Raw genomic sequence first — 25,227 nt, forward strand, 5'->3', positions numbered from 1 at the left:
TCTGGTCCCATCACTTTATGGCAAATAGATGGCCAAACAGTGGAAACAGGGTCAGACTTATTTTTTGGGGCTCCAGAATCACTGCAGATGGTGACTGCAGCCATGAAATTAAAAGACGCTTACTCCTTGGAAGGAAAGTTATGACCAACCTAGATAGCATATTCAAATGCAGAGACATTACATTGCCAACAAAGGTCCATCTAGTCAAGGCTATGGTTTTTCCAGTGGTCATGTATGGATGTGAGAGTTGGACTGTGAAGAAAGCTGAGCTCCGAAAAATTGATGCTTTTGAACTGTGGTGTTGGAGAAGACTCTTGAGAGTCCCTTGGACTGCAAGGAGATTCAACCAGTCCATCCTAAAACATATCAGTCCTGGGTGTTCATTGGTAGGACTGATGCTGAAGCTGAAACTCCAATACTTTGGCCACCTCATGCAAAGAGCTGACTCATCGGAAAAGACCCTGATGCTGGCAGGGATTGGGGGCAGGAGGAGAAGGGTACGCCAGAGGATGAGATGGCTGGATGGCATCACCAACTCAATGGACATGAGCTTGAGTGAACTCCGGGAGTTGGTGATGGACACGGAGGCCTGGCGTGCTATGATTCATAGGGTTGCAAAGAGTCGGACACGACTGAGTGACTGAACTAAACTGAACTGATACATTTCTTGTCGTCTCTCCCCACTCTAGACTGTAGAATCCAAGGGACTCCAGGCCATGGCTGTTTTGTTCAACTTTGATCCAGCGCCTAACCAGACCAGACACAAAACTGACCTTCAAGTAAGTCATGAATGAACATACAGATGAATGAGGCCAGCCTTGAATTCCTCCATAGCTAATGCACATTAGAATGGTAAAAATGAGAAGCTATGAGAAGACATTTTATTGTCAGACTTTAGTCGTAGCCAACATTGGTTGTCCTACGCAATATCCTCCTCCCCTTCATCTTACTTCCAACTCTGGTTTGAACAGCAATGTTAGAATACTCTCTCCCAGAATTCCAAGTTGCTGGAGATGACCAAGTCACCAATTGTGGCTAATGAGGTGTCAACTAAAGTAAAGGAAGTAGGGCTTCCAGGAAATTGTTGTCTGCCTGATAACAAGAGACAGACTGGCGCACACCTTTTTTTTTTCTTTCTTACTCCCTCTTCTTCCTAACTGAAATGCAGAAGCAGTGCCTGGAGATGCAACAGCCATTTTGCAACCATGAGGGTGAAAGTCACATGCTCAGGGCATCAGAGTGCTTGATTCTTCTGGAGCTGCTGCTCCAGCCCTGGGCGGCACCCTCCAGAACATGTTACATGTGAGAAGAATAAACTTCTTTTTCTAGGTTTATTGATCCCAAACCATCCTTGGAAAGAATTCAGGATTATATGAACTTGAGAGGGGGAAAGGTTATATCATTTTTACAAATCTCAAACTTGAGATGAAGCATTCCCTTCCATCATAAATATGGGCAACAGACCGGAGCAGTATCAGTGATGCCTGCAGACTTTGTCTCTGGAAATCACAGATGTTCTCATTTAACATTGCAGTTACTGTCTTTATCTTGATTTATCACTTGTAGTTATCACTGTTTTGAAATTCTGGTGGTTTGTTATTAGACTCACTGCTTGATCTAGTTATTTAATGCATTAATTTGAAAAGGACATATATTACTATGTCCCAAATTTGTATTTTGGAAAAATATTTGATAACTAGTTCAATATAATTTGTTTCCATCATAGAATTACTTTATTTTATGCATATAAAAACATTCTTTCACAGAATTTCCCTGCCTACCAAAGGAGGTTATAGTTCAAAAAAGGTGCAGAACCTCGACTTTGTTGAGTTAAGCACTGTGATCATGTTTCTCTAGGAGGGGACTACAGAATTGCTGACTGATCCCCCATTTTCCCCAACTGATTCCCAGGCAACCCTGAAGGGTGATGATTTCTGGAAGCAAAAATAGAGACTTATGAATCAAGAGCAGGCTTTGCAGCTCCTTTCCCTTCAATAGTACTTCTTTTTCCTGACCCTCAGAGTCCCCTGTTCAGGTGCCTTCAAAGACCTGACAGGAAGGCACACAGCGTCTCCGCTGCCTTCACAAGTCTTCCTGCTATTCACAGGACAACATCCAGCTGATGAGGTGGAAACTGGCCTCCCTCTCGTCAGTATGCGATTCCCCTGGGGCCAGTAAAGTTTCAGAATTAATGAAGGCTTTACCCCACGTGTGCTATCATTCTCAGACATCACACACACCCCACCCCACCCCACCCCTACCCAGCAACAACCGTGCAAGCCTTGCGGCTGTTCCCATGCTTTATGGTGGCTGATGTCATGTCTTCCTGCTGGCGTGATTTGTGCTCTGATGGTTATCCAACTTGGCGTGACCAACCCCTGGACGACCTGTCCTTCATCACAGCTGCCAATCCACCCCGAGCATTTGTCCAGACCGCAGCCTCTTGGCTTCTTGTGACATGACTCCCACAGGCCGACCGGGGAGCCAAAAGAAATCGTATGTCACATCTACAGGGTGAGCAAAGGTCACCTCTTCTCTGTGGCAACAGAAAGTCTGCCTCAGGGAGAAGAATTGATGATGACCACTTCATCATTCATAATGCTGAAGGCCAGTCAACTTTCTTTTTCTTTTGTATTTGGCCATAGTACAGAGCCAGAGACTGGAAAGGAAAAGTCAGAAGATATCAGACACACATGGGAGGCCTGGCGTTGACAGTGGCTGGTAGACATGGGACCCTGGTTGAGTTAAGGTCACATACTGCCCCCAGGCTGGGATCCGGAGATACATATGCTGCTTTCATGCTTTTTAAGGGCACTGAGTCTGGTAAGTGTCCCTGTCAGAGGCTTCCTGTGTGCTATTATGCTCCTGGAGTTAGACTGTGAATGTATTAGCTGTCTACGGCTGTGTAACAAATTACCCCAAAACTTGATGGCTTAAAACAGTAAACATTCTTATGGTCAGGAACCCAGGAACAGCTTAAAGGGCCTCGGCCTCACAAGGTGTCAACTGTAACTATAGTCTCAACTTAAGCCTTGTCTGAAGGCTGGACTGAGGGAAGATCTGCTTCCACACTCACTCACGTGACTGTGGGCAGAACTTAGTTGCTCCTGGGCCTCAGTTCTTCATGAGCTGTTGGCTGGTTTCCAGCCACATGGGTTTCTCCTCAGGGCAGCTCACAACCTGGCTGCCAGCTTCACTCAGAGAAGGTAGAGGGTGGCAAGATGGAAGCCAGAGTCTTTACAACTTGATCTCCAGAGTGCCATTCCTTCACTTGTTACATTCTGTGCCTCAGAGGCAAGCCACCGGGCCCAGTTCCCACCCAAGGAGAGGGACTCACAGTCACAAAAGCATGAGTGCCGGGGAGCAAGAGTCACTGGGACCCATCCAAGAAGCTACCCAGCACAGTGGGGAGTCTGAGGAAAGGCTGTTCATGTTTTATTCTGCACTGTATTTTCTGAACCCAATTTCTTGTGCTTCTGTCTTCAGATTGCATGCATACGGTTCCTAACTCCAGTGGTCTTAACCTGAAATCCATGAGCTTTGGGGGAAGGCTCTAGAAACTTCCTGAAATTATGAGTCAAATGTTGTCTATACATAGATTTTGCTGGCAAGAGGATCTGTAGTTTGCATTAGATTCCCAAGTGGGATCAAAATTCCAAAACAACAGAGCCACTGCCCCTAATTTTTGTGAGACATCTGTGTTCCCAAAATGCTATCAGATGCTACTGGAGGACCAGTAGAGGAAATGGTTAACCACACAGCAGATCAGAGTGGGCAGGACTGGGCCGGCCCCTCAAGGGCCATCTCATCCAACAGGCAGAGACGCAGAGGCCTGTGGGGGCAGTGGAGGGGAGGTAAAGGCACTGGGCTAGGGCCACAGGGGGCCTGACAGGCTTGGAGGCCAGAGCCTGTTCTGCTTCTGCCAGGCTGCTGTTACTGCTACTTGACCCCAGTAAGCGGTAGCTCAATGCATTTAGATGGCCGTCTGGAAAACATGGATTTTTGCCAGCAAACTGGTGTTAATGTTGCTTCAGCACAGTGGCTTGACATGTAAAACCCATTCTCAAGTCTTCTCTTGCACTTTACATTTTTTTTTTTTAAATTTGTTTGACAAACCTTGCTTTATACTTCTAACAGCCGTTCACTCTCCCTGGGACAGGAAATGAAAGGTAGCCACGTGGAAACTCATTACTTCAGGGAGAAAAAGGGGCTGGAGAGGACTGCTGGGGACCTTGATGAAGCCGCTTGGGCAAAGAAGCCCTTCTAATTAAACCAGATGCCTGACTGAATTGCCGCAGTCAAAGTGGGTCGACTGTCACTACCCCCTCCACACACTTAAGATATGTGGCCGTGGGTGAGTTACTTAAACTCCCTGGGCCTCAGTTTCCCTGTCTGCGAAATGAGGATAGCAATAAGACCCCTGCTTACTGCAGGGCAGCGGGGAGTAATTAGATCAGGTAGGGGGTGCAAGGCACTGAGCCCAGCATGTGGCAAAACAGTCTGACCGTGTGCTCCCCGTTTCTGGATGTCTGTAGGCTCGGGAGCCCGGGCGTGACCACCGCTGGCGAGGAGCAGAGAGCTCACGGTATTTCACCTCAGAGTCTGAACTTGGAACCAGCGACGTATATGAGAGTATGGAAGGGAAGCCCTGGAGCCCAGGGACGCTGCTTTGAGTCTTCTCCCCCTCACCCAGTCATGACTTTGACCACACGCTTCCCCCTCAGGCCTCACGTGAGCGGGCCTGGCTTGTTCAGAGATGCCCAGAACCACACACCCGCAGCCCGGCGCGCCCCCTCCGCACCCACCTGCGGCAGACGCTGCGCATCAGTGGGGCGCCTGGACGGACTCATGAACAGAGCCTGAGCTTCTCCGTCCCAGAAAGGAAAGCATAACTCAAGGCCCCTCACAAACATGCTTCTGACTGACCTTCTGGGAAACACTGAGGATATTGACTGGGAGACAGGCCCCACCCACCCAGGGAAGGCTCTCAATGGGATGTACCCAAGGTGTCTGGGTTGCTTACAGTGCGAACAGTCTGGAATCCATAGATTTACAGGGCCTGGCCGCCTAGAAGATGTCACATACCCTTCTTCCTTACTGGAGTATAACAGAAATGCTTCATGGCCAAACCAGCCAGTAGGTGTTGCCACCACTGGCGTTGCTTAGTGGGTTCCTTTATTCAGTCTGGAGGAGGGAGACTTCTACTGTATTGAGAGGAGGCCTGGGGATGACCCTGGTGGTCCCTGGCTTCTTCTGGCTCCACCTGTGCCTGTGCGAAATTAGGTTCTTAAACTTGTCTGTGCATGTAGATTCTGGGTAAGACCACTAGTGCTCTGAGTCAGATCGGCGTTTCTGTCTTTAGTGTAAGCTCAGCACCCTAGGGCTAAAGAGAGTTTGAGCTGTCAAGACTCTGTCAAGGTGGTGACCTTGGGATCAGGGCCCCAGGGTCTCTGCCGCATTGTTCCTGACCATAAAAAGTGCTCAGCATACATACCCTGAAATGAGTGTTGGTTGTTTCATCCTAGGAATTGACTTTCAGGCCCCTGACTATTCCGTGGGGGGAGCAGGAGAGGCACTGGGTAAGGCGGAAGAAGGTATTTCCTTAAACCCATTTTGAAAACTGTAAGCTACCATGCAGAATCCGTAGACAAAGTGATGGGGAGGTCTGGCTGGTGCTGAAGTGCTTCTGACGCAGTCCCAGCAGCTCAGTAGACTTCTGGCCTGCCCCTGCAATGAGTAATCCATGAGTTACAAAGCATTTACATCAATGACCGAAGCCATTATAATCCACCAATTTGAGCTGGAGAATTCTGTGGACATGACCAATTTTTTTTTAATCATTCATGTTTTTATTAAAATAGTAGACATGTAAACATTTTTATAAAACAAACCAAAACCTGCATGAATCTTCACCAGATCTTCCTCTTGAGCAGAATCTAAGCAGTAATCACACTAGTGAATCCACTGGACCACAGGCCTAACCTCTTTGCAAATAAATCAACATCAGAGGAATAATACAGCCCTCTTGAAGGCTGAAGTATTGCTCAGCTTGTCTATGTAGCTAAAATGCTGTCAAGGTTACTACCACTTATTTTCCAAAATAGTAGCAATAATAATAGCTGACAATTTCTGGATGCTAATATGCACTTAAAGTGTTCATTGAATCTAGTTGAATCTTAGTAACAATTCTGTGAGGTTGTTTCTATTATTAGCCCCTTTTTACGTATGGGAAGACTGAGGCTTTGGAGAGGTTAAATGTTTTGCTCAAAGTCCAAGAACTACGTAGTGATAGATCTGGCATTTATTAAATTATATCTAGTATTTAGGTAAAGTAAATGACAAGTTAAAACACAACTCATTTAACTGCAGGTAATATCTTTAGCATAGAAATCTGAGTCTAAGCATGTAAAGAAGGTAGAATTCCCCTGAAAAAAAGTAGGCATATAAGCTACAGGTTTTGTTGTTGTTGAAGTATAGTTGATTTACAACATTGTGTTAGTTTCAGGTGCACAACAAAGTGATCCCATTGTGTATATATATATTTATATATATATTCTTTTTCAGACTCTTTTCCCTTATAAGGTATTACAAAATATTGAGTGTAGATCTCTGTGCTATGCGTAGATCCTTGTTGGTTGTCTGTTTTTTGTTAGTTTTATTGGAATATAGTTGATTTGCAATGTTGGGTTAGTTTCAGTTGTGCAGCAAAATTATTCGTTTATCCATATACATATATTCATTTTTTTCACATTGTTTTTCCATTTAGTTTATTACAGGATATTGAGTAGAATTCCGTGTGCAACATAGTAGGTCCTTGTTGGTTATTTTATATAGAGAAGTGTGTGTATGTTAATCCCAAGTTCCTAATTTATCCCTCCCCTGCCCCCACCATATTTCCCCTTTGATAACCATAAATTTGTTTTATGACAAATAGACTATCTGTGAGTCTGTTTCTGTTTTGTCAGTACTTTCATTTATATCCTTTTTTAAAATTAGATTCCACATATGAGTGATATCATACGATATTCGTCTTCCTTCTGTCTGATTTACTTCACTTGTATAATAGTCTCTAGGTCCATCCGTGTTGGGCATATGGCATTATGCCGTTCCTTCTCATGGCTGAGTAATATGCCGTTGCATATATGTACCACATCGTCTTTACCCATTCCTCTGTTGATGGACCTTTAGGTTGCTTCCATATCTTGACTATTTTAAATAATGCTGCTATGAGCATTGGAATGAATGTATCTTTTCAAAATATGATTTTACCTGGATATATGCCCAGGAGTGGGATTTGTTCTCTGTAGTAATTGTAGCAACTTGCATTCCCATCAATAGCGTACGAAGCGTCCCTTTTCTCTACAAGCTCTTCAGCGTTTATTGTTTGTAGGTTTTTTGGTAATGGCCATTCTGCCTGGTGTGAGGTGATACTTCACTGTAGTTTGGGGTTTTATTAATTTATTTTTTTATTGAAGGATAATTGCTTTACAGAATTTTGTTGTTTTCTGTCAAACCTCAGCATGAATCAGCCGTAGGTATACATATATCCCCTTTCATTGTAGTTTTGATTTGCATTTTCCTGGTAATTAGTGAAGCTGAGTATCTTTTCATGTGTTTTTTGTAAATGGCCAATTTTTGATGCATGTGAAACTCACAGAAATGGGATTTCTGTTAAAGAAAGGTCACCAAACTTATCCTAATAAGGAAAGATATTGAATACCTTTCCTTTTTGCCAATGCACATTAATAATTAACTTGGGATTTTTTTTTCAAGTATCAGAAGTGGTAAAGAAAACACAGCTGGATTTGTCAGCCCATTTATCTGGGATCTGCACATTTTTACAGCAGAAGAAGACACTGAACATGTGCCAAAGAGAGAGGAGGTGCAAAAACAAAATGAAATTTACATTTATTGGAAAATAATTTTCCTCAGCATTATAATAATCCATTAACCCCAGAATAAACCCAAAGTTAATGGTTATTATCACTATGAAGCAACATCTCACATTTTCTAAGGCAAACAAAACCATCATTAAAAACAGTGGTGTCTCCTTAGAAGCTCTTTAATGCTCATTTTTGGTGAAATAAAATCCATTACCCAGAGAAGGAAGTGCTCAATGTTAACTACAATCTGCACTTCAGTCCAGGGCCTGGGTGGCGTCACACACCTATTTTAAGAGGAGAAAAGCCCTGAAGTTGAATTATTGCCCGGAGATTTGTGTGGAGTAGGACACTGGGAAAGGACCTTGTCAGATCATATTCTGTATGTTTTACAAGGCATCTCCTAGTATTCGTTTAAATCTCACAGATTTTATGCTAGGGCATCAGAACCTTGGGCTGTAAGCACTGAGGTGTTAGAGGACAGAGATATAGTGAAATAAATGCTGCTGTCTTTTCGATCTCTGTCATAATTCTCTCAGCTTATAGAATAACTCTAGAAAAAAGAGCTTGTGTGTGTGAGAAAAAGAGAAAGAGACAGACAGACACAGAGATACACAGAGCCAGGGAAATAAAGGAAAGAGAGCATAAGCAAGGCAGGAGCAGGAGAGAGAAAGAGAACAGGCATCTCATGGAAGATAGAGTTGAGGGCCTGCTGTATTGTTACTTAATTGTCCAGATCAGAGTTTCCCAACCTTGACACTATTGACATTTGTGTCAGACCATCCTTTGTCAGGGGGTGGCTCTGGGGCTGTCCTGTGCCTTGTAGGATGTTTAGCCATGTCCCTACTTTACCTCCTAGAGACGTAGCAGTAATATCCCCTGCTTCCCAGTCATGATAATCAAAACTGTCTGCTGGCTTTGCCAGATGTCCCCAGGGGACGGAACCACCAGTATTGAGGACCACTGGTCTAGGGGCAAGACTGGGTCCTCAGGGGTTATCGCTGCGGGAGGCAGGACATACTGTCTGCTGTTCCATGTAGCTGGCTGGGTGTCCAGTGTCTACCCAGGAAGGAATCTGCTCAGGGCAGTAAATCTGACCTGCACCTACAGAAAACAAAATGTAATATCCAGAATCTTCTTATCTGTGTTAACCATTAATGTACTCTCAGACTTTCCTCACCCCCTACCCACAAAAGAGGACTCAAGCTTGGTCCAAAGTATTAGAGTTCTCTAGAAAAATAGTACCAGCAAAATGCATATAGAGAGAGAGGCAGAGACTTATTGCAAGGAATTGAATAATGCAGTTGTGGAGGCTTCGTAAGTTTGAAATCTGCTGGGTAGACTGGCAGACCAGAGACAGAGGAAAGTTGCAGTTCAAGTCCAAAGGCAATCAGCTGGTGGAATTCCTTCTTGCTCAGAGGAGGTTCAGTTTGTTCTGTTAAGGCCTTCAGCTGATTAGATGAGGCCCATCCACAGTACAGAAGGCAATGTTTTACTCAAAGTCCACAGACTTAAATGTTAACCTTATCCAAAAACAAAATATATATGTGTGTGTGTGTGTGTATGTGTGTGTGTATGTATACTTTCATAGAAACAGCTGGAATAATGTTTGAGCATATCTGGACACTATAGCCCAACCAAACGGATACATAAAATTAACCATTAAAGCTTACTTCCTGGCTCCACCCTCCAAGGAGAGACTGGACCAGCTGGGTGGGGTTTAGGGGTGAGAAAACTAAGAGGCAAAGGGAGTGAAGAAGGGTAACAGGCAAGGGCAAGATCTGAAGGAGGATTTTGTTTCTTGTGTGTGGAGGGTCAAGGGTCTAGAGAACATCATGGCATGAGAAGATTTATAAAACAAAATTTCAAGGATATCAGTGAGCATTCTGTCATTATGAGACTGCTCAGAATAATACAAAGCAAAGAACTTATTTATAAAAGCACTTGATGGTGTTGACTATACGATTGTCATTGCAGTACCTTTTGCGGACTGAGCCACATGGGCCTTGGCTTTCTAGACATTACACATGAGAGGGGGCCACCACCACACCAGAAGCTTCCTCAAAAGAGCCATGGCTACGCCGGTGGTAGGCAGACTCCAGGGTGTTTACTTAGTCGCTCGCAGCAGGAGAGCAGCCCCAGCTTTCCTCCTCCAGTCAACAGTGGTTTCCTCCCTTGCCGGGTGCCTCTGGAGAAGCCCTCCCGGTCGACAGTGGTTTCCTCCCTTGCCCGGTGCCTCTGGAGAAGCCCTCCCGGTCGACAGTGGTTTCCTCCCTTGCCCGGTGCCTCTGGAGAAGCCCTCCCAGCTCTTCTCACAGGAAGTGCTCTTGCAGCCCAGGCTGCTAAGGCGAGCGGGACTGAGGGGAGACACTTAGGTAAAAGAGCTGATGTGCTAGCACAAGAACACTCATGAAAGAATTAGTCCCTTTTTCTACCAAAACACACATGTCTATGTGCTGCTGCCCCTTGATGTCCTGAACCAGCTGAGGAACTGGGGATGCAATGAGCGCAGCAGAGCAGAAAGGAGAGAAGAGCCAGAGCCTTTAACAGTGTCTCTGAGCCTCCAAGAATCACCTTCTTGGATTTCTTGCTAATTGAGACACTAATTATTTTTAAGCCAGGTAAGTCTACACTTTTTTTTTGTTCCTAATACCTCATGTCATTTGGTCTGCAACAACAGAGAAAAGGTAGTTCTCAAACCTAAAAAAGTTGATAATCTAAGAGAAATCTTATGATAATAGTGACGACGGTGACAAAGAATGATGTGGTGACGCTGCTGCTGTTAGTCGTGGGGGATTGTGGCAGCAGCTATGGTAGTGATGGCGGTGATGGTGACGATGATAAAACTGGGATTGATGATGGATATAGTGATCCTGAGGTCAGCAGCTGTCACTTGTCACTGTCACTTGTCTGCCTCCTTTGTACCAGACCTGCTTCTGACCAGGTTTCCCAATTGCTTGGGTTGATATAAAGAGGAAATGGGGTAACAGATGCAAAAGCTTCTTAAAAAAAATTAAACCATCACTGCATTAATCATCCATTTATGAAACACTATAGCCCTACACTATTCTAAATGCTTTAAGCAGTGATTTTCTCACCACAGTCCTATAAATGGAGTCAGACTCCATTTTGTATGTTTGACCACTGACAGCCTTTAAGCCCCCAGCACTCCCATTTCCCTTTGTCCACCCAATCTGAGCAAGCCAATAAGAAAGCCCAGTAACAATGTGGGGTAACAGGAGGCTCATCCTGCCCTCCACGCAGGGTGACCACACAGTTAACCCTGTGAGATGGGGAGTCTGATTATTCCTATTTTATTGACAAAGAAACAGGATCACATGGCTCATATATGACAAAGATAGGGTTCTGTCAGACTCCAAAACCTGAGCTTCTGATCAACAACAATCCGCGGCTGTTGTGTTGCAAAAGATGAAACAGGATACCCACTGTGGAAGATGCTTGGAGAATGGAAAGCATTTGTTCACTTACTCACTCTTTCAAACATTCAACAGGGAACCAATTGTGCCTGTGCCTGAACGCAAGCTGGGGCTAGGTTTAAGGGACATTCGCTTGGACAACCAGAGGCCCTGTGAGCCAACGAGAGCTGAATACCTTCCTGATAACATTATCAGATCCTGAGGCAAGGGAGAGATCAACCTGTGGAAGATGCTCAGGAAAAAGTTGGCCGAAATGGGCAAGTAGATTGAGAACAAAAGATGAAGGGTGGACCACAGAAAGATAACTACAAACCCAGAAAGCGTGAGGCTGCTTGACACAGCAGGACACAAAACCTGGACCCGAGATGAAACTCATATTAACAAACCATGATTACGTAATATTGCTGACAGGAAAGTCACAGTAGTCCTCAGCACCACAGCTTGAATGAGAGACTGCCTTGCTACTCTAATTAATGAAATGAAGGATTAATTTATAAATCAAATACCCATATTAAAAATTCAGAGGCCGGCAATCAATATTCTTCTGCTCATGCTACAGTCATCTAATTTTCTGTAATAAATGACATTAGAAGATGAGTATTGGTAAACTAATAGAACATTCCATCGAAATACTTAAGAGCGCTTGCCATCTTGCATGGCTCATTGACGGATGATATTAATACAAGCCGTGGGTGGATCCAGAGGACAGTACAGTAATTGACTCCTCATTGAGCGGTGGAGAGCTTCCACTTGAGTAGAATGGTGCCTGAGCCATTTAGAGAATCTGAACTAGAGCCATTTAGAGAATTAGTAGATGTGTAGCAATATCTGCCTTTCTTTTTAAGACAAAATGGGTCAGGTCTTGCCTCTGAAGCCTGGGACCAGTGTTGACATTGGCCGAGCCGAACCGATGCCATCTCCCAGGATTCTGAATCTTAAGGCCATGAAGTCAGGACAGGAGGAAGGTGCATTATCACAGCAACCACATTGCCCCTGCCACCTGGCTCTTCATAAAGGCCTTGGTTCTCACCCACCTCCCAAGTTTGGTTTCCAAGCCACCTTTCATTCGAAGAACTCGGATGTCCTTCTAAGAAATTCCTTTATGCTGAAAATGGCCAGAGTCCGTCTCTCACTGGCAACCTGGACTTTTGACTGAGACATAAATAGCCTGAGGGAAGAAGTAAGTTGTGCATTAATCACATTTCCTGTTCCAGTTAGGCTCTGTGGGTAAGGTAAGAGGCGCTTGCTTTCAGAAATAGGGGAGAAGGCATCAGGAAGCTATTTAGCTGTGATAAATGTGGGGAGTGTGGTTTGGAGGGCACCTGTCTCCGATGAAATGGGAACAGAAAGAGTTATGACCAGTGAGAGGGGTGGGAGGGGGAGTCCATCCATTTAAGCAGAGCATGTGAAACAAAGTCATTACCCAACAAACAAAGGGCAGAAGTGCTGTTCAGGATGGCACATTTCCTGGGAGCCCCTACTTAAAAGAATAACTAGGATGAATGGTAAGCATGCACGTCTGCTCATGACTCAAGGCGGTACTTCTTCCCGGGCTGTGTGTCTGCTTTCTGACTGTGCTCCTGGGATGTGCTTCTCTGGCAGGGCTCCTGCATAGGTCCTAAGCAGACTGACAGCACACAGTAGGTGTTCAGTAAATACCTGTTGAAAGAATGAGCAGATTGTGACCCCAGAATTCCACGCCAGTTCTTGTGGAGAGGAAGAGTGGTACAGCCTCTGGAAAATGATCACTCAGCCGTTTGAGAACTCCCGTCATCCACTTAAGGCTGCTCCTTTCAGTAATTTCTTTCTGTTAGAAGGTTTTGTCCCCAACCTTCATGATGGCCCCCAGTGATTCTTTCATGCTGGAGTTGATGCCATGTGTAGTCAGTCAATCTCTCTGACACCACTGAATAGGTCTGACCTATTCAGGAGAATATTGCAGAAATGATGGTGCATGACATCCAGGACTATGTCATAAATAATTTTATGGCTTCTACCTTGCTCTCTCATGGATCCCTTTTCCTGGAAGAAGCCAGCCGCCGTGTTGTGAGAACAGTCAAGCAGCCTTATGAGAGGTCTTCATGGTGAAGAACTGAAGTGTCATGCCAACCACCAGCACAAATGGGGCAGCCATGCCAGTGAGCCATCTCGGAATCGGATCTCCCAGGCCCCCTTCAAAAGACCGCAGTATGGTGAGGGACCGTGACCCAGAACCACGGAAGTCACTCCTGAATTCCTCTTCCAAGGCATATGTAAAGTGCTACTTTTTATTGCATCTCCACCAGCCATGTGGGAGGGCTCCCCTTTCTCCACACAAGTAGGTGTCTTTAGAAACTTAGGATTCACCTCGTGGCCAACCCTGTAGTCACCAGGAAATGTAATAGTCCTGGATCTACTTCCTCATAACCCTCCACTTCAGTTTCCAAAGGCCTTGCCCCTCACGTTCAGCTTCCAGAGTGGATTGTCGGTCGTTCTGTATTGCATGCAGGTCTGTCGTCAGATGGGGAACGGGGAACGGGGCCTCCAGCCCTAAGAATGCAGGAATGGAGAAGGGCAGAAAGCGTTCTCTCCTAAGTCTCTGCTCAAAGTGGAAACTCAAAGGGCTTGCCTGGCAGACCAGTGGTTAAGACTCCATGCTTCCAATGCAGGATTTACAGGTTTGATCCCTGGTTGCATAACTAAGATCACACATGCCATGCCAGGAAAAAAAGGGAAATCAGAAATTAAACTCAGACCCTTAACACAATGAAGATTGATTCCCTTTCTTTCCAACACATTTCTGTGAATTTTTATTACACTCACTATGTGACAAAAGGCTGAGAGGATGATCCAGTGCCTGAAGCCAAAGGCCTGGCTCCAAGGTGAAAATGATTCCATACTCCTTACTTTTCTCTTCTCTGAAGAATGCTTCAGCTCAGTGTTTCTTAACTACACGAAGCCTTAATCCCTTGAGAGACTCAGAGGAGGGAAACAAGTTCTATGAACAAAAAAGTGAGAGAATTTCTGCATTCCAAAGCCCCCTCTCAGAGATCCACAGCATAAGTCCCTGTCCTCCAAAGCTGACGCTCAGTAAGGAAACCTAGCTAACCCAGGACTTCCCCAATGCTCCTGACAACAGAATGTTTATTCTTGCCTAATGTGAAATCCTGCTGAATGAGTACTCAACAGAGTCCTTTGGGAGACACTGTTTCACCCCAAATGTTGGTTTACTATCTTTTTCAGTTCAGATTCCATGGCAAAAGCAAGTGGGAAAGCATAAGATGGGGAGTATCAGTGCTACCCAGACAGAGCGCAGGCAGGTGTGGAGTGAGAAAAGCCAGGGTGTTGTGTTTGGGGGTTTTGTATGTTTGCTTACTTTTTATTTGAAAAAATTAATACAGGAAATTATAAAAACAGCACAGAGAGTTCAGGCACACACGTCACACAGTGTAATGATAACATCAACATAAACACATTATCAAAAAAATTGAAATAACACTTTAATTATGAATTGGACTCCACCAGTTTTTACTTGCATTTTTTTGGTATATATATTATGAAATTTTGTGACATGTATAGATTTGTGCCACCACCACTACAATCAGAATACAGAACTGTTCCATCTCCACAAAGAAGCTCCCTCAGCCTGTCTCCTTATAGCTACACCTTCTACCACTCCTGCCTGCCAGCGACCATCACTATCATTTTGTAAGACTGTTATATAAATGTAAATATATGTAACAGTTGAGGTTGGCTTTTTTTTTTTCACTCAGCATATCTTTGAGATCCATCCAAATTGTTGGGTGTGTCAACAGTTCATTTCTTTTTACTGCTGAATAATACTCTATTTTCTAACACCATTTGTTTAATCATTCACCTGGTGAAGGATGTCTGGGCAACTTCCAGTTTGGAGCTATTGCCAATACAGCTGCTATAAACATTCTTAAATGGGTTTTGTGGGAATAGAATGTTTTCATTTCCCTGGGATAAATGTCCAGGGGTACAGTTGCTGGGTTGCAAGGTAAATGTATACTTGACTTTATAAGAAACTGCCACACTGTTTTACAGAGTGACTCTACCGTTTTCATTGCCACCAGATATGTACTAGTCATACATGTACAGATATGTACTTCTTGATTCGTCAGGGTTTTTTACTGCAGCCATTCTAATAGAGGTGTCATGGTATCTCATCATGGTTTTAATTTGCATTTTACTGATGGCGAATGACGTTGAACATACACTTATGCATCTGTTTGCTATCTATATCTCCGTTTGTTGAAATGTCTGTTCAACTCCTTGGTCCATTTTCTAATTGGATTATTTGTTTCTTTACTTTTGAGTTTAAAAAGTTCTCTATATATTCTGGATACGAGTCCTTTGTCAGATATGAGACTTGCAAATTACTGCCTCCCCCACCCCCCATTTTTTAGCTTGTCTTTTCATCCTTTCATTGCTGCTCAGTTGCTAAGTTGTGTCTAACTCTTTGTGACCCCTTGGACTGCAGCACACCAGGCTTCCCTGCCCTTCACCATCTCCCGGATTTTGCTCAAACTCATGTCCATTGAGTCGGTGATGCCCAGGGACTTTTATAGAGCAAAGCTTTTAGTCTTGATGGAATCCAGTATTTCTTTTTTTTTTCCTTTTATGAGTTGTGCTTTTGATGGTATGTCTTAAGATCTCTTTTCCCTAGCCTAGGTCACAAAGATTTTCTTCTAAAAGTTTTATAGTTTTGCAGTTTATATTTAGATCTATAATCCATTTTGAGTTAATTGTTGTACAAGATGAGAGGCTTTAGGTCATCTTTAGGCTTTTTTTTTTTTTTTTGCCTAAAGATGTCCAATTATTCCAATACCTTTTATTTAAAAAAAAGAACTATCCTTCCTCCATTTTGCTCTTTTGTCAAAAACCAGCTGGCCATACTTGGGTGTGTCTATTCTGAACTTTTGTGTTCAGTTACTCTATATGTCTATCCTTCTCCAGTAACACAATGTCTTAATGACCGTATTTATACTGTAAGCCAAGTCCCAGTTCCTTCACTTACAGTAACAGTAGGAAGAATAGTGCCCCCCCAGATGTCCACATTCTAATCCCCATAAATTGTGAATGTATTAATTTTATATGGCGAATGGGATTTTGAAGATGTGATGAAGGTTAGGGACTTTGAGATGGAAGATTAGCCATTATCTGAGTGGGCACTGTCTAGCCACATGAGTCCTTAAAAGCAGCTTTCCCCACTGTAGTTGGAGAAGGAGACCGTGAGGACCAGAAGAGGGGGCAGAGACGTGTCACCTTCCTGTCTTTGAAGATGCAGGAGAGGGACCATGAACCAAGGGATGCAGGCAGCCTCTCAAAGCTCAAAAGGCAAAGAAACAGAGTCTCCCCAGGGCCTCCAGAAGGAGTGCAGCCCTGCCCTCGTCTTGAGTGTAGAGCTGTGTTGGGCCTCTGACCTACACAACTGTAAGGTCATAAATCTGTATCATTTTAAGCCACTGAGTTTGTGGCAGTTTGTTACAGCTCTTGTTCTTTAAAGGAAATATTTTCCAGAAGTCTTTTATAGAACATACTGGGCATGTAAAAAGCCCCCTAACTTTAGCTGTATTTTTGATAAGATGGAAGCCTGACTTGGAGTAATCATTACATGGAGGCTGAACAAGTTAACTCTCACTGTGATGGAAAGTGAGCGGGGAGATAACAGACTGGGGTCCTCATCAGAGAGATGGTAGGTATACACATTAACATGAGCATATGAGCTGTTTAACACAATGCCTGCCACATGATAGGTGCTCAATAAAATTTGGCTATTTTTCCTATTTGCATGCAAGCCCCTTAAATGTTTGATTCTCATCTCCATTAACTCCAACACAGTTTTCTGAGAACACAGGTAAACGGAAGCTAACAGACCTGTTACTACCTCTTCTGTATATTCCATAGTGCCAAGAGAGTCCCTTGTCCCCACAGATCCTAGCTGCATGGAGGGTCATGTAGACAGGCTTCTGGGCAGGTATAATCAAGCTTCAGCCTCAAAACTAATGCTCCTCAGGAAAATAGTAAAAGTGTAGATAAGAGAACTGGAGTTACAAGGCGTAAACCAAATGTAGCCAGCCTCCAAGGTAGCTTACCTCTTGGTTCCCACACCCATGTGTAGTTCCCTTCCTTATGAAATAGGACTGACCTGTGTCACCAGTAGGACATTGCAGAAATGATGGCATGTGACCTCTGAGGCTGGGTCATAAAGGACATTTGGTATGATGCTACCCTCTCTTGGATCACTCTCTCTGGAGGAGGCAGCTAGCATGTTGTGGTAAATCTCAAACGACCCTACAGAGCGGTCTCCCAGAAGGTGGAGAACTAAGGCCACCACCCACCAGTCAGGTCAAATTGGCCAGACATGTGAGTGAGCAATCTAGGAATAGAATCATCCCACCCTAATCACAACTTCAGAGCCTCAGCTAGCATTTTGACTGTGACCTTGTCTTAGCCCATGTGGGCTGCTATAACAGTAATGCCATAGACTGGGTGGTTTATAAACAATACAGATTTATTTCTCACAGTTCTGGAAGTTGGATGTCTAAGACCAAGGTGTCAGCAGATTTTGTGTCTGATGAGAGTTCACTTCCTGGTTCACAGATGTCTTGTCTTATCAATGTCCTCAGATGGTACAGAGGGTAAGGGAACTCCCTGGGGTCTCTCTTAAAAATTTCTATTCCTGCAGCCTCCACTTTCATGACCTAAAGGCCTCCTTCCAAATATCACATTGGCCATTACGATTTAGCCTATGAATTTTATTGGGATTGACATATATACTGCTTTATGTAAAACAGATAACTAATGAAGACCTACCATATAGCACAGGGTACTCTACTCAGTACTCTGTAGTGACCTATATGGGAAAAGATCGTAAAAAAGAGTGGATATACATCTATGTATAACTGATTCACTTTGCTGTACAGCAGAAACCAGCAGGACATTGTAAATCAACTATGTTGTTTATTGTTCAGTCGCTCAGTTGTGTTCAACTCTTTGCGACCCCATAGACTGCAGCACACCAGGCTTCCCTGTCCTTCACTATCTCCTGGAGTTTGCTCTAACTCATGTCCATCGAGTTGGTGATGCCATCCAACCATCTCATCCTGTGTCCCCTCCTTCTCCTCTTGCCCTCAATCTTTCCCAGCATGAGAGTCTTTTCCAGTGAGTCAGTTCCTCACATCAGGTGGCCAAAGTATTGGAGATTCAGCTTCAGCCTCAGTCCTTCCAGTGAATATTCAGGACTGATTTCCTTTACAATTGATTGATTTGATCTCCTTGCAGTCCAAGGGACTCTCAAGAGTCTTCTCCAGCACCACAGCATCAATTCTTCAGTGCTCAGCCTTCTTTATTCTCCAATAGTTAAAAAAAAACACACACACATGACTTTTAGGGGGACATGCCATCTGTTTTGGTACCCCTATGATTCTGAGCCAGAATCACATAGCTAAGCTGCTCCTGAATACCTGACCCAGAGAAACCATGTGAGATAATCGATATTCATTGTCTTTTTACTAAATTTCAGAGTATTTTGCTACATGGCAATAGATAACTAATGCATTGAGTTACCCATTAACAAAGCTGTCAGAGGTGGGGGACCAATAGGACACACACAAAATGCCCACGGCCCTCACCATATGCCGACCTCCTTATTACAGGAAGCAGAACTGATTGCACAGAACATCAATATTGAATCTAAAGTTTGTGTATTACAGAGCTACGTGGGTTCCTGTTTTTTGTGCTCCCCAAAGGGTCAGATCCCAAGATATACAGTAAAATGAGTCTGCATCAAGCACCTTGGATCCCTGGAATGGTGGGGTCCCTGAAATGATGAGGGACCGAGGAAGGGAGGTGACACAAATAGCCAAGTGCACTGGCTCTCCTTACCAGTGGCAAAAATGGCTGAAATTTCCCCAGTGCTTTCAGTTGAATACCTGGCTTTTAAGGCCCTTCCTCCCTCAGGAAGAGTCTAACCTGTTTGTTTTTTAAAAAAAAGAAAAAGAAAAAAAGCCACGGGAAACCCTCCCCTTGTCCAAACATCACTGGTTCTTCCCTGCCTGGTTTTACTTTAGTTCCAGGAACAAAGGTGCAAGTTGGCAGCCAGGGCAGAAAGCTAAACCCTTGTCAAAGTCTTGGACAACCCCCACGTTCTGATAGAGGCAGATCGGGTATGAAGGAAATCCACCCAGCTGTAAAGCATATGTTTAGTATAAGGAAATTAGAATAGGGGTGTATTTGGTAATGATTACTCTCTATAAACCTGAAACCATCCAGCTCTAGGAACAAACATCCTCTCAAACATTTGCTTTTAATGTTTACACTTTGTGGGTGTGGACAGAGCAGGAAGTAAGAGAACTCCCTGCCAGTCGTGGCATAAGGGGTGGGATCCCCACCAAGCCCTGACTGGCCTGGGTTACCTAGGTAGGAGATGGGGAAACACTGATCTGGGGCTGTGAGAGGCAAAGTCTGTGTACCACCAGACATTGTATTTCATCCCACTGGGAAACATAAAAAGACAATCCCCCAGTGCCTTGGTGAGTGTTGAGTTCATCTTTTCAGAAGGATTTCAAGCCACAGGATACACTAGTGCCTGTCCTCATGGAGGAATGCCAGGCAGCCTCGTGGGGAGGAAAGAACCCAGGACTTGGAGTGTATGATTTTGGGCAAGTCCTTTAGCTTCTCTGTGCATGTGTGTGAATTCGCTTCAGTCATGTCCAACTCTTTGTGGCACTATAGACTGTAGCCTGCCAGGCTCCTCTGTCCATGGAATTCTCCAGGCAAGAATACTGGAGTGGGTGGCCATGCCCTCCTCCAGAAGATCTTCCTGACCCAGGGATTGAACCCAGGTCTCCAGCATTGCAGGCAGATTCTTTACCTTCTGAGCCACCAGGGAAGCCACACAAGAGGGGAGGAAAATAAATTGAAATACTAACAGATGAGTGCAAACTTAAGAGATACAAAAGGGATTAATGTTAAGCAAAAAGAAACAGTTGAAATACCCACTCAGGTCCTGTTTACACATCTTCTGGGGTCTCAGCCACTTTTACTAGTCCCTGGAACATCAAGACTTACAAGCAAATGTTGGCAAATCACACACTCATAAGCCTTCTGATAGGGATGAAACTTCAATCAATATTTTCTCTAAACAACATTTTTCATCAAGGTACAGAGGCTTAGTTAAACTAACAAGCTATTATCTTTCAACAGAGATTAAAAGACACCCAACTCAATGAATTTACTTAGGTCTCTTAATGGATTTAGGTCAAGGTTGGCCTCTAAAGTGGATTTCAAGCATTGTTCTAGTGGCCAAGTGCGAATTGAGAGACAGCCAAACAGTGAAGACAGCTGGGACAAACCTGAACTGGAACCAGAGAAATGGTTATACCATGATGAGTTTTATGTCTTGGGAACAGAAACAGTCCCCTGAGTTGGTGATAGTGATCCTTCCAGAGGCAGCTGGCCTTTGCTCCCAGAACCTCTGCATCGCGCAGACCCTTCCTAAGAAAGGGAAGAGGAGACCCAAACTGTCTCCTTCCAGAAATCCTGCCCCTGGCCCAAGTGCTGGAAATGTGCTACCCAGCCATCGCAGTGGGGTTGAGAATTTCAGCACAATGAAATTCTAACATACTAAGCTCTTTGAATCATCACCTCTTAGAATCACTGAATTCCATGAGTTCCTCCAGGCCATGGATCTTTTCTTACTCAGATTTGTTCCCTCAGTGCCTAGCACAGAGTCTGGCAGAGTAGAAGTAACGAAGCATTTTTGCAGCCCTAATATATTAGGAGCGTCCCTTACAGAGTCATGTTCAAATAAGAGAAATCCAGTCTCTAAGAGAAGAAAAAAAAATTAAGAATTTCTCTGTTTATCTGGGTTCCTCAGGGAACTAAAAGGGGAACCAATTCATGTTCAAGTAAGAGAGATCCAGCCTCTAAGGGAAGAAGAAAAAAAAAATTAAGAATTTCTCTGTTTATCTATGTTCCTCAGGGAACTAAAAGGGGAACCAATTAATAACCCCAAGTATTGCTGACTCTTTCTCCCAGTTCTCTCTCCCCTAGCACAGCCTCTCTGCACAGCATCTCCCCAGGCCCCTCCACTCCTGGCCTCACAGGTACTTTCTCCTCTCCTTACCTTGTCCTCATCCCCAGCCCTAAATAACATTTCAGCTTGGCCTCTCCAGCTATGACCTTCTCCCTTTCTTTTTTTTTTTTTTTTTTGAATGCAAAAAGGAACTATTTATTACTTTATCTGTTCAATTAACAGATGTTTCTTGAGTGTCTACCGTGCTTTGGGGACAGTCCTATGTACTGGGGATATGGTAGTGAGCAAGACAGACAGACATATCCCCTGCCCTCAGGGAACTCACATAGTAATTTTTTTTTCTTTTTGATTAATTTTTATCAGAATATTGTTGATTTACAATGTTGTGTTAGTTTCTGCTGTACAGCAAAGCAAATCAGTTATTTGTATACATATATCCAATCATTTTTAGAGTCTTTTCCCATATAGGTCATTAAGAGTGTTAAGTAGAGTTCTGTATGCTATATAGTAGGTCTTTATTAATTATCTATTTTATGTATAGTGGTATATGTATATTAATCCCAAGATTCTATTTCTGTTCTGTAAATAAGTTCATTTGTATCCTTTTTTTTAGATTCCACATATAGGCAATATTATATGCTATTTGTCTTTCTCTGAGTTCACTCAATATGACAGTCTCTAGGTCCATCCATGTCCTTGCAAGTGGCACTGTTTTTGTGGTTAACTAGCATTCCATTCTATGTGTGTATCACATCTTCTTGATCCATTCCTCTGTTGAAGGGCATTCAGGTTGCTTCCATGTCCTGGCCGTTGTTAATAGTGTAGCAGTGAACACTGGGGTGCATCTATCCTTTTGAACTATGGTTTTCTCCAAATATATGTCCAGGAGTGGGATTGCTGGATCATATGGCAATTCAATTTTTAGTTTTTTTTAAGGAGCTGTTTTCCATAGTGACTGTACCAACTTACATTCCCACCAACGATGTAGAAGGGTTGCATTTTTTCTACACCCTCTCCAGCATTCCTTGTTTGCAGATTTTTTTGATGATGGCCATTCTGGCCCATGTGAGGCGATACCTCACTGTAGTTTTGATTTGCATTTCTCTCATAATTAGTGCTGTTGAACGTCTTTGCATGTACTTTTTGGGCATCTATAATACTTCTTTTGAGAAATATCTATTTAAATCTTTCACTCGTTTTCTGATTAGGTTGTTTATTTGCTTTTCCTATAGAGCTACATGAGCTGTCTGTATATTTTGGAGATTAATCCTTTGTCAGTCACTTCATTTGCAGATATTTTCTGCCAGTCCTGTTGGTTGCCTTTTAATTTTGTTTTATGGCTTCCTTTGCTGTGCAAAAGCTTTTAACTTTAATAAGTTTCCATTTGTTCTTATTGTTGTTTTTATTTCCATTACTATAGGAAATGGGTCAAAAAAAACTCTTGCTGTGATTTATGTCAGAGAGTATTTTGCCTATGGTTTCCTCTGAGTTATACAGTATCCAGCCTTACATTTAGGTCTTTAACCCATTTTGAGTTTATTTTTGTGTATGGTGTTAGGGAGTGTTATAATTTCATTCTTTTACATGTAGCTGTCCAATTTTTCCAGCACCACTTATTGAAGAGACAGTGTTTTCTCCATGTATGTTCTTGCCTTCTTTGTCATACATTAGGGAACCATAGGTGTGTAGGCTTATCTTTGTGCTTTCTATCCTATTCCATTGGTCTCTATTTCTTTTTTTGTGCCTGTACCATGCTGTTTTGATGGCTGTAGCTTTGTAGTCTAGTCTGAAGTTGGAGAGACTGATTGCTCCAGCTCTGTTTTTCTTTCTGAAAGTTTCTTTGGCTATTCTGGGTCTTTATGTTTTCATACAAATTGTAAACTTTTTTATTCTAGTTCTGTTAAAATGCCATTGGTAATTTGATAGGGATTGCATTGAATATGCATATTGCTTTGAGTAGTGTGGACATTTTCATAATATTGATTCTTCCAATCCAAGAACATAGTATATCTCTTCATCAGTTTGTGTCATTTTTTCTTTCTTTCATTAGTATCTTACAGTTTTCTGAGTAGAGGTCTTCTGCCTCCTTAGGTAGGTTTATTCCTAGGTGTTTTATTCCTTTTGATGTGATGATAAATGGAGTTGTTTCCCTGATTTCTCTTTTTGATCTTTCATTGTTAGTGTATACGAATTCAAGAGATTTCTGTGTATTACTTTTCATATTCTGCAACTTTACCAAACTCATCGATGAGCTCTAGCAGTTTTCTGGCGGCATCTTTAGGATCTCCTATGTATAGCATCACCTTGTCTTCATGCAGTGACAGTTTTACTTCTTTTCCAATTTGGATTCCTTTTGTTTCTTTTTTCATCTCTGATTGCCATGACTGGGACTTCCAAAACTATGCTGAACTAAATTGACAACAGTGGACATCCTTGCCTCATTCCTGATCGTAGAGGAAATGGTTTCAGTTTTTCACTATTTAGAATGATTCACTATTTGTCATATATGACTTTTATCATATTGAGGTAGGTTCCCTCTGTGCCCACTCTCTAGAGAGCTTTTTTATCATAAATGGGTGTTGAATTTTGTCAAAAGTTTTTTCTGCATCTATTGAGATGATCATATAGTTTTTATTCTTCAGTTTGTTAATGTGGTATTTCACAGTGTTTGATTTACATGTGCTGAAGAATCCTTGTATCCCTGAGATAAATCCCACTTGATCATGGTATATAATGTTTTAATGCATTGCTTGATTTGGTTTGTTAGTACTTTGTTGAGGATTTTTGAATCTAAATTCATCAGTGACATTTGCCTGTAATCTTCTTTTTTGTGATATCTTTCTCATTTTGGTATCAGGATGATGATGGCCTCATAGAATGAGCTTGGGATTATTCCTTCCTCTGAACTTTTTAGGAAGAGTTTCAGAAAGATAGGTGTTAACTCTTCTCTAAATGTTTGATAGAATTCATCTGTGAAACCATCTGGGCCCAGACTTTTGTTTGTTAGGAGTTGTTTAATCGCAGTTTCAATTTCAGTACTTGTGATTTGTCTGTCCATTTTTTTTTTTTCTGTTTCTTACTGGCTCAGTCTTGGAAGGTTGTACATTTCTAAGCATTTGTCTATTTCCTCTAGGTTGTCCATTTTATTGACTTGTAGTAGTCTTTTATGATCCCTTGTATTTCTGTGGTGTCGGTTGTAACTTCTCATTTTGCATTTATAATGTTATTGATTTGAGTTCTCTTCTCTTTTTTCTTGATGAGTCTGCCTAGTTCAGTTCAGTTTAATCTCTCAGTTCTGTTGACTCTTTGCAACCGTATGGACTGCAGCACACCAGGCCTTCCTGTCCATCACCAACTCCAGAGTTTACTCAAACTCATGTCCATTGAGTCAGTGATGCCATCCAACCATCTCGTCCCCTGTCATCCCCTTTTCCTCCTGCCTTCAACCTTTCCCAGCTCAGGGTCTTTTCAAATGAGTCAGCTCTTCACATCAGGTGGCCAAAGTATTGGAGTTTCAGCTTCCACATCAGTCCTTCCAGTGAATATTCAGGACTGATTTCCTGTAGGATGGATTGGTTTGCCTAAAGGTTTTTCAATTTTGTTTTCTTCTTAAAGAACCAGCTTTTAGTTTCATTGATCTTTTGTATTGTTTTCTTCATCTCTATTTCATTTATTTCTGCCCTGATCTTTATGATTTCTTTCTTTCTACTGACTTTACATTTTTTTTCTTCTGCCTTCTCTTTTTGCTTTAGATGTAAGGTTAGGTTGTTTATTTGAGATTTTTCTTGTTTCTTGGGGCTTCCCAGGTGGCTCACCTGGTAAAGAATCCACTTGCAATATGGAAGACCTGGGTTCGATTCCTGGGTTG

The sequence above is a fragment of the Capricornis sumatraensis genome, chromosome 10, assembly GCF_032405125.1.
Source record: "Capricornis sumatraensis isolate serow.1 chromosome 10, serow.2, whole genome shotgun sequence".
Classification (NCBI taxonomy): Eukaryota; Metazoa; Chordata; class Mammalia; order Artiodactyla; family Bovidae; genus Capricornis; species Capricornis sumatraensis.